Source organism: Dermacentor andersoni, chromosome 6 (assembly GCF_023375885.2).
Source record: "Dermacentor andersoni chromosome 6, qqDerAnde1_hic_scaffold, whole genome shotgun sequence".
Taxonomy (NCBI): Eukaryota; Metazoa; Arthropoda; class Arachnida; order Ixodida; family Ixodidae; genus Dermacentor; species Dermacentor andersoni.
The window spans coordinates 126,700,955-126,714,311 of NC_092819.1; the positions used below are offsets into that span (position 1 = coordinate 126,700,955).

At 45.3% G+C, this 13,357-nt stretch overlaps 1 long non-coding RNA gene across 1 annotated transcript; it reads right to left on the reverse strand.

Moving 5' to 3' along the window:
• Positions 1-1,303: 1,303 nt before the first annotated feature.
• Positions 1,304-9,378, reverse strand: LOC126523349 (uncharacterized). The gene is made up of 3 exons (XR_011894986.1): positions 9,308-9,378; positions 4,421-4,507; positions 1,304-1,470 (listed from the first exon to the last, which is right to left on the reverse strand). It is a non-coding gene; the product is annotated as an uncharacterized lncRNA (long non-coding RNA).
• Positions 9,379-13,357: the final 3,979 nt, after the last annotated feature.

The window sequence follows — 13,357 nt, forward strand, 5'->3', positions numbered from 1 at the left end:
TCTAGTTATGATGTCCAATGAATAAAATATTCATAAATGCGATGACCTAACTAATGAACACGACACTGCTATGATTAGGAAGGAAAAATACAAAACATAATATTTCAAGAGAACCACTGGAAAACCAGAACCGAAAGCAAATCATAAGTTTTGTGTTTCTGCCATCTGGTGGGAGACTGTAAAACTAAGTCCTATGCGGCTTTAAAAAAAAAAAAAAAAACTGCGCCGCTGCAAAACCAGAACCGAAAGGAAATATTGGATTTTGTGTTCCTGCCATCTAGTGACAGACTATAAAACTAGGCCCTATGCGGCTTAAAAAAAAGTGCGAAGCGGTAATCAAACCACGGCAACCGCGACGGGAGACGACAAGTGCGCGCGATTCTACCACTCAGCCACGGCTTCCGAGGCTTCGCGCAGTGGTACGCTCATGTTTATATAGATACCACGTGAATTTTCATGACAGTGTTACAAAAAACGCTTTTGGGAACAGTGTTGCGCCATGTGTGGTGAGTCGAGATAGGCATCAATCGAAAGCTGAGTCTCTGGACTACATACGCTGCACTGCGTATTACGATAGACGTCGTAGGTTAATTACAGGCACCGTTCGTGCCTCGAAAATCGAGTACAAATTTTCGTCGTTTCCATAGGCTTCCATTGCTAAACCTTTAACCGCTGTGGGAACAAACTTCTTACGTGCCATAGCGTGATCACTCCATTTGGATCGTGTGGATTGTCTTGCAGAACACGTCTGTCGCCTGCGTTTTTCGATAATCGACCTGCAGCTTTTGTTATTCGCGAAAAACTCGCTCGTTCCATTGAAAACGCGCTAGCTTCGTGCCGGGGCCGCTTGGGGCGCTAGTTGGTACGTGTCCACTAAAGCTGGATATGGCTAAATAAATATCCATAGAATGCATTACTGTCATGCAACATGCACTGGTCCTTGTTAGCCACTTCCGGTGCTTCTCAGCCTAGTCAATTATATCAAAGTAATTGGCGAGCGAATGAGCTGAAATGCATGAGTCCCAGCAATTACAGAAGACATTGTTATTACTTGCACATATATGTGTTATGCGAATATTCTCATTGCGCAGATTGCGCGCTTGGGATGTGCTGTTTTTTCCGACACGTATTTCTTCCTTCTACAGTACAAATGTCCACACAAATATAGATTAAACTATGCAAGGAAGAAAGGAAGATCCGCGGCATAACGAGGAGAAATAGTGCGAATTTAAAAAAATGCCATCTCTTACTTTAAAACACACAGCACCACTAAGGTATCTAAGAGCCGCCAACTTACTCTGTGTGCGTGTCAACGAATGTAGCATTAATGGCTGAAACAATGCTGCTTTCATTTCCTGGGCAGCTGTCGAGTGAGGCTTCCATTCTGGGAGGCCTTCGTCCACTACGAATAATGGTCGTTATGTGACAAAGTTGGTAGACGACCATTGAAAGCGTTGCCACGCCAGCACCCTGCGAGAGCAAAGTTTTGCCTTACAAAGGTAGCAGCAAGGCATAGAGCCCAAGGAAAACCGATGCACAGAGTCACTGTTTTGTCAAAACAATTCTTAACCATAAATAATACATCTTGTACGAAATGGTTGATGGACTGTTTGTTGCCCAGTTGGCGATCAGTTTGAAGTCTTTGTCTTATTTGGACCCCCATCGGCTTCACTGGACAGATGAAGGGTGTTTGTCTTGTGAAATGACGTTGCATGGCTAATATCACATTGAGCATCATCGCACAAAGGGTCTGTACAAGGGACTCTGCTACCGATCTTCATAGTTTTGAAGTGACGACGCCATGTGGCGCGCTGCTGATAGTAACGCAGACCCTCACCTTGACTAATGCAACAACGCAGGAAAGACTTAATCAAAATAAACGTAAAACTGGCACCACGAGCGCGGAGTTTTGTAGTTACGTTTAAAATTATGTTTTCAAGTTTATCCAGGAATGTAAATATTGACATTCTATCAATCGCCTCCTTTTTCTTGTCTCCTATATTCTAACCGTCTGTTGCTTATCTCGACTGCTGACTAGTCTTGAAATGCGAAGAATTCATTTGCCTAGTCCAAGCCAAAATCCAACCTGAGGCCGCTCAAGAATGCAGAGTTTGTCACCGATGTGGGCGTGACCCAATGCACCCGATCGCTCGCATCTGCTGGGGCGGCGCCTCGTTGCTTGACTCGCCGGCACGGACGCATGCGTATCAAAAAGACATGGCTCGGTTGCGCTTGTTGGACTATGTGGCGCGTAGGCCTCTAATTGCAGGTGCAACAATGGGCCCTCAAAAGTGTCACACAGAAGAGGAACGTAAGGTTGCAAAAGCTCTGCACAGATCACAGTGGTTTGCGATACATAGCGAAGCGGTGGGGGCGGAGAGATTGGAGGCGAAGCAACGGGCCGACAAGATTGGCGCTGCCATGGAGCGCAAGCAATGAGATTAGGCGCCGCCGGGTAGCCGAGCGAGCAGGGCGGGGCATGACGAGTGGCCGAAGGACAGCGACACGCGAAGAGGATGGCCACTGAACAGGCCATAGAGACCAAGAGGCGCTGATTGGAGTACCGGCTCTTGCTGGGAGCAAAGACGTACTTTCAAAAGCACTTCGTGGAACCCAAATTTAGTGCGGGCAGTAGCGTCTGCGGTCACCTGTAGTTCCGATCGGACGCCATCTGGGTGTCGCAGCCCGCGCTTGTAATGATCCTCGAGTGAGGGTTTCCTTGTGATGACGTGACCTTCGTCTGGGCTGTGTGCCACGTGCGCGGGTTTCCTTCGAAGGGGCGCGTTCCCACGCATCTCACGAAACGATGGACTCTCACCACGAAAGGCACTCGTAGCTGCCGCCCCTCAACGATATCACCCACCACGAGGTGTCGCTCCGGACACTGTTCGTGCTACTGAAACTTTTCATGCATGGTGACCAGTCTGAAATGGTCGGCCAGATCGTCAACCGTCCGCTCGATGTATAGGAGGTATAGTGTGCTCGCTGTCCCGCAACGTGGCAGCAGCTCCTCTACTGCCAACACCAGCAACAGTGACAAAAGGGGAACGAAAAGAAAAGGACGGAAGGCAGTGAAGGCAGCTCAGAGCTCTGTGGTAGGGCCGAATAGATCCATCAGAAAACAAAGCGGCCCCAAAACACACATGAGGGCATTTTTTTTACATGCGATACGCGCATGTTCGTGCAGACGAGTGTAGTGCCTGGCAAAGGCTATGACCTCGTGTGTTGCACTTGCCTGATTGAAGTGTAGCCAATTAGCGCAGACTGCGCGTCGTCTTCTGCATCAGCAGAATAAAAGCTCCTGACTTCGCACCTTCTGGCTATGCTTATGCACTTGCCTGAAGCTATACGTCAGCGTATGATTTTTCTTTCAGCAACAAATCTAGTCGAACTGGGGAAGACGATGGCGCAGCGCAAGAAAACAGCTATTCTACTTTTATGCATACATTACAGCGCGCAGTTTTAAATAGCCTACACCATCTATGAGATCATTTTACCTTCTTGCAACATTGGTTCTCCGTCATCTTTGACACACGGTCACGCGAGCGCTTCGCTGCCGCCCCTGCTTCCGCCACTCTCTAGCGCAGTTATATCTACGCCAACAATCATGAAAAAAGGGCGGAAGCGTTTGCAAGGCCAGCCGGTAAGTATCAACGATAATATATAAGCAGCTCTGTTTCGCAGCTCCACCGGAAAGCCTCTCCAAAGCGCTGCTTGGTAAAACTAGCAGCACTGCAGTCGCGGCTTTACATGTCATGCTCCACGTAGAAGCTTAGCGGTTAGACGGTTAGTCTGGTGCAGGTGCACATTTTCACATTTTATCTAGAACATATTCTAGAACATCTAGAACACCGTTTTCAGAGCCAGGTTTCAACAACGGACCCGGCTGACGACTGCACGCGGCTTAGGCCAATCGCGCGAGGCGAAACTAAACGCAAAGATTCCTGTCCGCTTCTCACGCTTACGGGGAACAGCAGCTTATACGTAACCGTAATGTTTACCAGAAAACGCTGGCGGCAAAGAATCTTCGCAAGAAGGCGAGCTTTGAGGCAGAAACGCGGCCTGTTGCATGGGCCAATCTTTTGTGATTGCTTCGCATTTTTGATAGTTTAGTGTAAGATTTAACATAAAATTTGTAGGCCGTCGGTGTTATTTTTTTCATCACGTTTTTGTTGGTTGCCATATTCAAAATTCCGAGGAATACCTTTGTAAACAACTAAGACAAAGTATGAGCAACTTTGATGATAGAATAACAACTTCAGTGCCGTATACAGGTTACGTCGTTCGGGATGGTTCTCTCGGGCACGAACGCCGACGCCGACGCCGACGCCTACGTCGATGCCTACCCCTGGTCGACGCCTACACATGGTCCTTAACGGTATCGCGTTGAAACTTAAATCATCACATCGGTAGCACATACCTTTGAGTGAACAAATGGAAACAAAACAGCCAGCAGACATAATCCTACGAATGGTGCTGTGATGCCATTGTAAACCATCAAGAAAGCCTGCAAAGAGAATGAATATGCCAGACCAAATTTGATAACTGAGATGTTGAAAATAGTGGACAACGAGGTTGCTTCTCCATTTTGACTTTTCGCATTTAACAAGCTTGTACCCGAGGTAAAGATCTCTAAGGCACTTCATAAGTGAAAGTTGAGTGCGTAAATAACTTTTTTCTTGCGTATCGACCCTGGATACGCATGTATATATGGCGTCCCTGCTATCGTAAGTGAAGTTCTTGAAATAAATAAAAGGCGAAAACAACATTGTGTACAATACAACCTTGACGTCTACGGTGTTCGGTCGTCGGACCCCTGACAACCGAACACCGTGCGTTTTATAATCGTGATTTGCACATCTTTAAATATTCTGTGCTTTGAATGATTTGGCTGTCGTTAGCCGAAACGAACAGTGCATATATGTATTAGTTTGTCAATTAAACATAATGCCCTTTTTGTCTTGTCCACAAAGAAAGCGTAGATGCACAAAATAATCTGTTGCTGGCCTTCAGCGAAGTTCTGCAGGTGTCCTCCCAGGCCACACATACATGCTGGTACAGGACATCAGCCTATCTATTTATTTAGGAAATCAGTCCCCAGAGGACCTTCTGTCGCACGTGAACAATGGTGCACTCCGACCTCCGCACGCGACCATCGGGTCCGATCCGTCAGTAACAGACGCCATTTGTAATTCCCTTTTTACTCTTGCTTTCTGATTCATCAAAGGAGAGACTTCTAATAAAATTAGGCGTGCATATAACGAGTGTGCATAACGCGAACTGCTGTCCACATATATGGGTGGCTTGGCCAGATGTAACTACGTAGCTAGGGAACGCGGATTGGAAGTTCATTTGTTGTATTTTCGAAAAGCATATCGTTGTCGCTTTTATTACTACTAATATTCGCCTGGGGACTGGTGGAGCCGTGTGTTTCACACAACAGCACTAATCGAAGAAATGTGAAAATGTCGCCACTCCTGAAGTGCATGAGCAAAACCAACGGGGTACCGATTATTGCTTGTGTCGATGAGCCTTCCTATAGCTTTGGTGACTTTGCAACAGTTGATGACATTAAAAATGCAAGATGTTGCAGACTTCTTGGATGTCAGTAAAAAAGACACACTCGCTGAACAAATTCGACGTGCAACTTCATTTACATGGTGAGCAAAACACCCTTAAAAGCTTCTGGACTAAAGTATAAGTAGTTCAGGATGCAGCTTTCATTTTCCTAGCCTCAAAAGCTTTTACACTGACGATAACGGCTCCAAAAGTGAATGTCTTCATCATATTTTGCCGACTGAAATAAAAGCCCAGCTCAACCGAGCTGCAAAATCCAGCCCAGCTGCAAAATGAAGAAGCGAACAGTTTAATTCGTTGAGGGAAGACATATTTTAGAGGACGACAAGGCAAATATTTTGATAAGGTAATTGCGGTCCACTTTTATGCTGACGCGTCAGCATGAAATGGCGAGTCCATGTGTGCTCGCGCGAGCGATTGCACATGCTTATGCAAAGTTCGCAGAGCAAAAGCGCCTGCAGTAGTCCGGACGCGCCCTTTGCTTTAAGCAGCCTGACCACATATACGTGCAATCATAGCGCTAATAGTCATAATCATCAAGCTGATGTGTAACGTGGGGCATTACCGAATCTCCAAATGGGCTGCCGTAACCGGCACTGCAACTTTTTCCCTGAGCACCCTAATCACCGTCGCCTACAGTAGCAACGCTTGGCCGGAAGGGACCTTCCACTCCATCATAACATCAAGGATCTCGCAATGTGGATGGATGGATTTTATGAGCGTCCACTTTGGAACGTGGTGGTGGGTTGAGCCACCAAGCTCGTGCTATTATACTGCCTAATGTCCTACCTAGGTTAAATAATATAAAAAAAACGCTATGAACGCCTACAACCAAATTTTCTGATCCCCTATTGTGAACTGTGCTTTTGTACGTCCCCGTTTTTTGGTCGTTTCCCTACTTTTCATCCACCAATCCTCCAATCGCATCTTACTAATCCCTATTGCGGACATGTTTACTTTTCCACTGCTCTCGCTGAAACCAAGGGCTTCGAGGAAGCCAATGGTGCATAAATTCACCGCTGGGTATACGTCTTCACATTCTAATAAAACATGCTCCATAGTTTCCCTAGCTTTACCGCAGCAAGCACATGCTTCTTCCTTCTTATATCTCGCTTTATAAATGCCTGTTGTAAGGCATCCCAATCTCGCTTCGAAAAGTAATGAGCTTCCCTTTGAGTTACCACAAATTGTTCCTTTCCTGATTTCGCTTTTTCCTCTTAAGTAGTCACTCATGGCAGGTTTCTTTTCCACTGCCGCCAGCCACGAAATTATTTCAGCCTCTCTGACTTTCCGCTTGACGTTCTTTGTTGCTGTGTTGCCCACCCTACAGGCCGCATACTTGCTGGTAAGCTTCCTAGTTCTTTTCCTCCACTGTGAATAAATGTTTTTCCTCTACAGATAGCTTAACACTCCCCCAACCCATTCACTTTCTTCCATATTCCTCTGTCGTTTTTCATACTCAATTTTACTGCGAGCTTTCCTCACTTCAAAACTATAGTATGGCCCATATCACCCTGCACAGCTTCATTTGTAGTCTTCTCGTGAGCGCCCAATGGGAGGCGATCCACTGTCCTTTGGTTCCCATCGAGTCCTGATTGTACCCCTGATTTAAAGCAAACAACCTAATTTTCAAAAGCAAGTCCTGGAGCCATTACACCTTTCCACATACTTCGGAGCTCCTCGTGCCAATATGGCGTCATGGACAGTGCCCGATGGCGAGAGTATTTGCGAATTAAAGCATCTCCAAAGCCGTGAACTGGAGCTTCCCGCTTCTAGGAACCCGTCACAGTTATTATCATTAGGCTGCCGTGCTTGGTGAAGGCGCTTATCTTTTAGTAATAATGTTTCCCATTTATTGGTCAATTGCTATGGCGGTTTGACTTGCGCTGTTGTATGTTTAGCACAGTCTGCATGCCTTAGCCCAGTCCCAGCCTTAAGTACCCAGGTACTTTGTTGCACAAAGCGAGTATACTTTCTTCCACAAAAACAACTAGCCATTCCTAACATTTCTTTCTGGTTCGGACTTGAATTCTTGCATTAGCCAGCAACGACGTTATCATTGTCTCTATATGCTTGAGGGCGTTCTTCAGGAGTATATAACTACGCCTCAAGCTAGAATTAAAAAGACCTGTTCAGCAAAGGGAAGCCGGTTCGCTGTGTGCCTTCTGAAGGGTTGTCTCTCTAAGAGATTAAGCAGTTTTGTGTAGGTGTGGTGGTGTTTCCTGCAGGCAATACACGCATAACAAATTCTTTTAAAGTGAAAGCACTCTCTTACTGAGATCTCAAATATTAGAAGCGTGACTTATATAAAATCTAAAAGCCTTTTTAGGAGCTATCACGTCCAAAATGCTGGTGGCACATCCCACATCCACAAAGTTTTGACATTGTTCCCTGTGACTATTTTTGTTTTCACCAGTGAGGCCATTCATGGGATGTCAGCACATCAGCATTCCCAATGAGGTCAAGCAAGCTGTCCGTTCATCTCTGCAAAGCAAAGAGAAACCTTTCTACGGGCAAGGCATGAATGCGCTGCGCAAGAGCTTGGATATGTATGTTACTTTCAAGACGGATAACCTCAAGTAATAAGACCAATTCCACGAGTCTAATGAATCACGTTTCACAGTCTTGAGAAATAAAAGTCCGTGCTTGACTTGTTGAAAGTTGTTGCTTGAAGCGTGACTGATGTTATTTTAACCGGCTTTCTCTCACTACACCGACCTTTAATTTTGCTTTATCCAAGGAAGGCAAAACACACCACATGGATTTCATCGTCGCGTTGCGCTTCAAGTATTGCTGAACCAGATGCCTTTTGGAAATTTATTGAGGCAGGTGTTTGTCAACGTAAGTTGAGGCTTTGCAAGGAGGGCTGTACGAAACGATTAGACTTGTTGTCTTATTCGTGGGGTGCACATGTCTTCTCTTTAAATCCTACCCCAGAATAACATGCCCGTACCCATCGAAGATAAACCGTCGATACATGATATGAGAAAACATGCTTTGATGGTTCGTAAAGGTTTTAGAAATCTGCATGCGTTTTCGCTAACGCCTTCTGGCGAATCCGCAACACGGAGGAAAGTTTACGGAGGGGAAACATTTTCATCCCTCCCCAGAGTAGAACGAAGCTACAAAGAAAACCCCCACAAGGTTTCTCAGAAAGAAAACTTTGTAGTTGAAGAAAAATTTGCGAGGAGTTAGTGATTAGGCATCATTTTTTCTTCAACTGCAAAGTTTTCATCCCGGGAAGCCCCTTGAGTTTCCGTTGTAATTTTGTGCTTCAACTGCAAAGTTTTCATCCCAGCAGGCCCCTTGAGTTTCCGTTGTAGTTTTGTGCTATAGCCTGGTGGATTGGAATTTTTCCTTTCCATGTAACTTTTTCTTTACACGTGTCAACACAACCGTTTGGTTAAATGAATAAAATCCAGCAGAACTTAGCTTCAAATGCGTATTGTGAAAAGCATTGTTTAGGAACTAGCCTAAACTTGCCTAAAACTTGCTAAACTAGCCTAAAATTTGTTTGCTTGTAGAAGCAAACAAAGAAATATGGCTGTTTCACTTTTCGCAAGGTTGTGAATAGCACTCTACATAAGGATCAAAGATTGTGTTCTGCTTCAAGGCGTTCATCGACAAGCGTAAAAGTAGGGTCGCAAATGCAGATATAGTGAAGGATGCCATAATCAGAAAAAGAAAAACAACTCCAGCGGTCTATTAGAAATGTATCTGAAGTACTTACTCTTGTCACAGAGCCCATACGTGCGCAGAGCATGCTGTAGATCGTCATTAGAATGCCCAAACCTAAAGCTGAAATAAAGCAAGAGGTTTTACTAGTTAGCCCTTCTGAGGGGTTCATTTGACGCTCAATTTGACAAAATAACTTGCGTTTGACTACGACGTAACTACCTTACTGAAATGAGTATGTCTAAAGCGGGAATTCTGACCCTGAAAATTTTGCAAACTTTCTCACAATGAAAAGATGCTCGTCTCATTTAAATTATATCTCGGTCATGGCTGTGGTATTCTTTCCTTTTTAATATTGGAAATTGATTATGGTCTCAGCTTTACAGCTACTACCCAAGCTCAAAAATTCTTTACTTCATCGTTGATCAGCCGGGACGCGTATTACGCAAAGATTCTTCCCTCGTTTAGTTTAAATTATTTCTCCCCACCCGATCCACTGAGTCACCAGACTCTGAGATGGCAGAGCTGCGGCTTTGTGTGAACCAATCTGAAAGGGCAAAACCAACAACAAGTGATAGAAGCGTTTCTTAATACACACCGAGGAGAAAAGTTTCCAAGCACTCTTAAAAAAATCAACTAATCTCACAGCGTACAGATAAAGCTTGCTATGGAACAATTTTTTAAGTACACAACTTAGCCTTGTCAATGTCATGCCTCCTGGCAATAGTTTTCGGCCGGGAAACGTATTCCTCTTTGTTCAAATCATTGGTGGGGAAGTCAGAGAGAGAGAAAGCCCTCTAATTAATATCCGGAGAATTCTTTGAGAGCGTATTTAGCCGTCTACAGTCGACTCTGCGCGGGTAAAGATACCGGGAACAGAAATGCCAAGGCTCTTAAATCGGGAACATGTCTGTAGACGGCGCTGCAAGAATGGCCACGCCATTGGGAGTACTTCTACCGAATTCCGGCCTCCTAGCCGTGTGGGTAAGCACCGATTCAAAGCAACCATACATTTTATTAAGCAGAATGTGTGCTACCATCTCTCTGGTAAAGTTATGAATGGTGGTGACACGCCTCTTTTCTAGATGGCGCCACTTAGATTTACTTAGGTTTACTGCTAACTGGCGAAGGGCTTCTACAGCCTTACCTGTCCCTCGCCACGAAGATAAGTGCAAAAAAAAGCATTTTTTATTATTAAAAATATTTCCTGCCATGTCTCCGGAATAAATTGTGACCGTGGCTGAGATGTTCTTTTTTTTTAGATATCGTCACTTGGATGTTAAAGACAGGAAGGAATATGATGAGTACGTGGTGTGGAGTGCGTCTTCAGACGGATGATTTTCTGGGCATGGTTACTTTTGATGTTTTTGCAAGTTGTTCCACAGTTTCAAGCATTCCGAGAAGTAACGAAAACCTTTCGCAGACAGCAAGATTGCGGTGTTGTTGGAACACAGTGACTACTTTGACAATGAATACGTGTTGGATCTCGACAATAACTCTGACAATGAATATAACGACAGAACACGAGAACGACATGGAAGAGCTAGTCACCACTGGGAATTCTAAAGAATGGCATGGAAGTGGATCCGCAAGAACTCGGTCTTTTTTTTTTTCAAGGAAATCCTGGGTTGAAACGGGATGTTGCTTCAATATATTCATACGGAAACGAGCTCCTCAAACTAAAAAGAGTGCAACACAATGTTAAGTAATCAAGTATATTCGCTTATCACAGCTTTCTTCTTGTTTCATTTTGTTTAAAATAAAATGTAGCTGCCCAAGGAGTAGTAGTTCTCAAGTAGAGATTAGGGGATATTAAAGACGTCAAGTGTCACCTCTCGGCTTGTAGCAAAGCTTAGACTCCATCGTGCAGTGGAACACGGAAAAATGAAACTGCTCGTTTGACAAGATAGTTACACGCATAGCTGCTACATTCACCCAAGTTACACGTTGTCATCCCACTACTACTAACTTTTGTATGCGAAGAAAGGGGTTTGTGGCAACGCCGATAACAAGGTAGGCTTGGTTTCTTATACAATAGATGATAAATTGGCGAATATAATAGAGTGCGCCTATTGAACATTGGCCGACGCTGACGACGTAATCCGCTTGATTTCCCCCGTTTCTATTTGTGTGCTGCGACGTGTTCACTTCACCGCTTTGGTTTTTCACATCAATTTTGCCTAAATTAGTGCCGAAAGGCAAATCTTGCTTGCGTATGAATAATTGCTTCGTAAAGCGACTGCCCGTTTAAGATATATCAGTGTAACTACGTTTGTAATATTTTCGAGACGGCACTGCTGTTGTATATACAACACATTTGTATCTCAAGAAATAACTTCACAAGAGAATAGAAAAATCCCCCACAATTTGTTACAGCACTAAATTCACTCTATTTTGCAAACAAAAAAAAACTTGAAAATGCTTGTGAGAAGACAGCGCGGTGATCACAAAAGTTTAATTTGGATTCCCATCCCCAAAGAAATAAAGTGAAAAACTGAAAATGCGCGTTCACAATTAGCAATGACGTGCAGATAGAGCATTTAATACTGGCGTTCATTGACTGGAAGGCTTACAGAGCAAACGAAATTCCAACAAAGCAGGTACCGCTACGAGAGAGAAGTCGCAGTTTCCCCTGAAGGTCGAAGCTAGTTGCTCACAACTCTTTGGGCAGCTAGCTGTAGGAAGTAAGGATAGTAGTTTTATCGGTTGTATTAACTTGTAAACATAGGCATACTGACTAAATTAACAAGCACGGTGATACGCGCGCAAAAGCCGTGGGATGACAACGTGGAACTTGGGTGAATGTAGCAGCTATGCGTGTAACTATTTTGTCAAGTGAGCCGTTTCATTTTTCGGTGTTCCACTACACAATGGAGTTTAAGCTTTGCTACAAGCCAAACACGAACACATCGCGCTCGATGACCGCTGAAACTCGCTTTCAAAACACTGGAGTGAGGAAGCGCGGCAGCCGCAACGAGCGAATTGACCTTCGTTCAGCTCCTCGCATCAACGCGAACAAAACTGCAAAAAGCGAGCGCGCGGCCGCCCGGTCGGCCCAAAGGAGAATGCGCTCCCGCCTCCATGTCCTTCCCACGGATCGCTGCGCGCGACGGAAGACGGCGCGCTTTTTCTCCGCTTCCTTCGCTCGCGTCCGTGAGATTAAGCCGCGAGCGCCACCTCGCCCTCGCGCACTTTTACTCGTGCATTCAGCAAACGTTTCGCGGCGACGAATATACCGACCTTAGAATTTATACTCAACCTCACGGTGACGGCCACTGCGACGCCGACGGCGGAAATCACATAATTGCTATCGCAATAAATATCAATTGAGTGGGCAGGACGCCGGTGTACATCGCCCTATCTTTACAACAGTTCACCAACGGCACAGAGAACGAGGAAGCCTGCACGCTGTATCATCAAGCTAAACCACGCAGCGTGCCGTAGGAACACATCAGCGCTCGTCTTTGTTATTTCCATTTGACATTTAACGGCCGTGTACCTTTCTTCGCGTACTGCTTTGGTAGGTAGACGCCGCGCTAGAGGGTGTGCCTAACCACTAATTTGCAGGGCGACTTGTTTCTATTTCGCCGTGCTTCAAGTCGGAGTGCCTGTAAGCAGATTGGTCCACAATAATTAGGAACGCCTGCATGCACAAGAAAACCGGTGCGTGGAACGCGAGCGACAGAGAACACACGCAACGCCGTATCGCGCGAAAATTCGGTACTTGTGGCGACGAGTGGCACAAATATGGCCACGGAACGAGTCAACTACGACCGTCAACTCGCAGGTGACGTCTGTCCTTCGTTTTCACGGGACTTGCTTGTGTGACCTCACTCGCAGAATTTCCGTTCACACGTTCTAAGCGTAAATCGAACTCGAGCGAAGCAGCCACAGGGCTCATTCGTTCCGTGTATGAAGCTTTATCTGCTACGACGAAGAGCACTGGTAACGCGCATATTCGATTTGCGGCAACGCATTTTCAAATCAGACGGGTTTCTTGCGAAAGCAATGAATCTGTGGGATCGTGATGCAAGGCAAAGTTGTTTTAAAGGCTTGAGTCGAAAATTAATGAGCGTATAAGCAATTCTACATGCGCTACTTAACT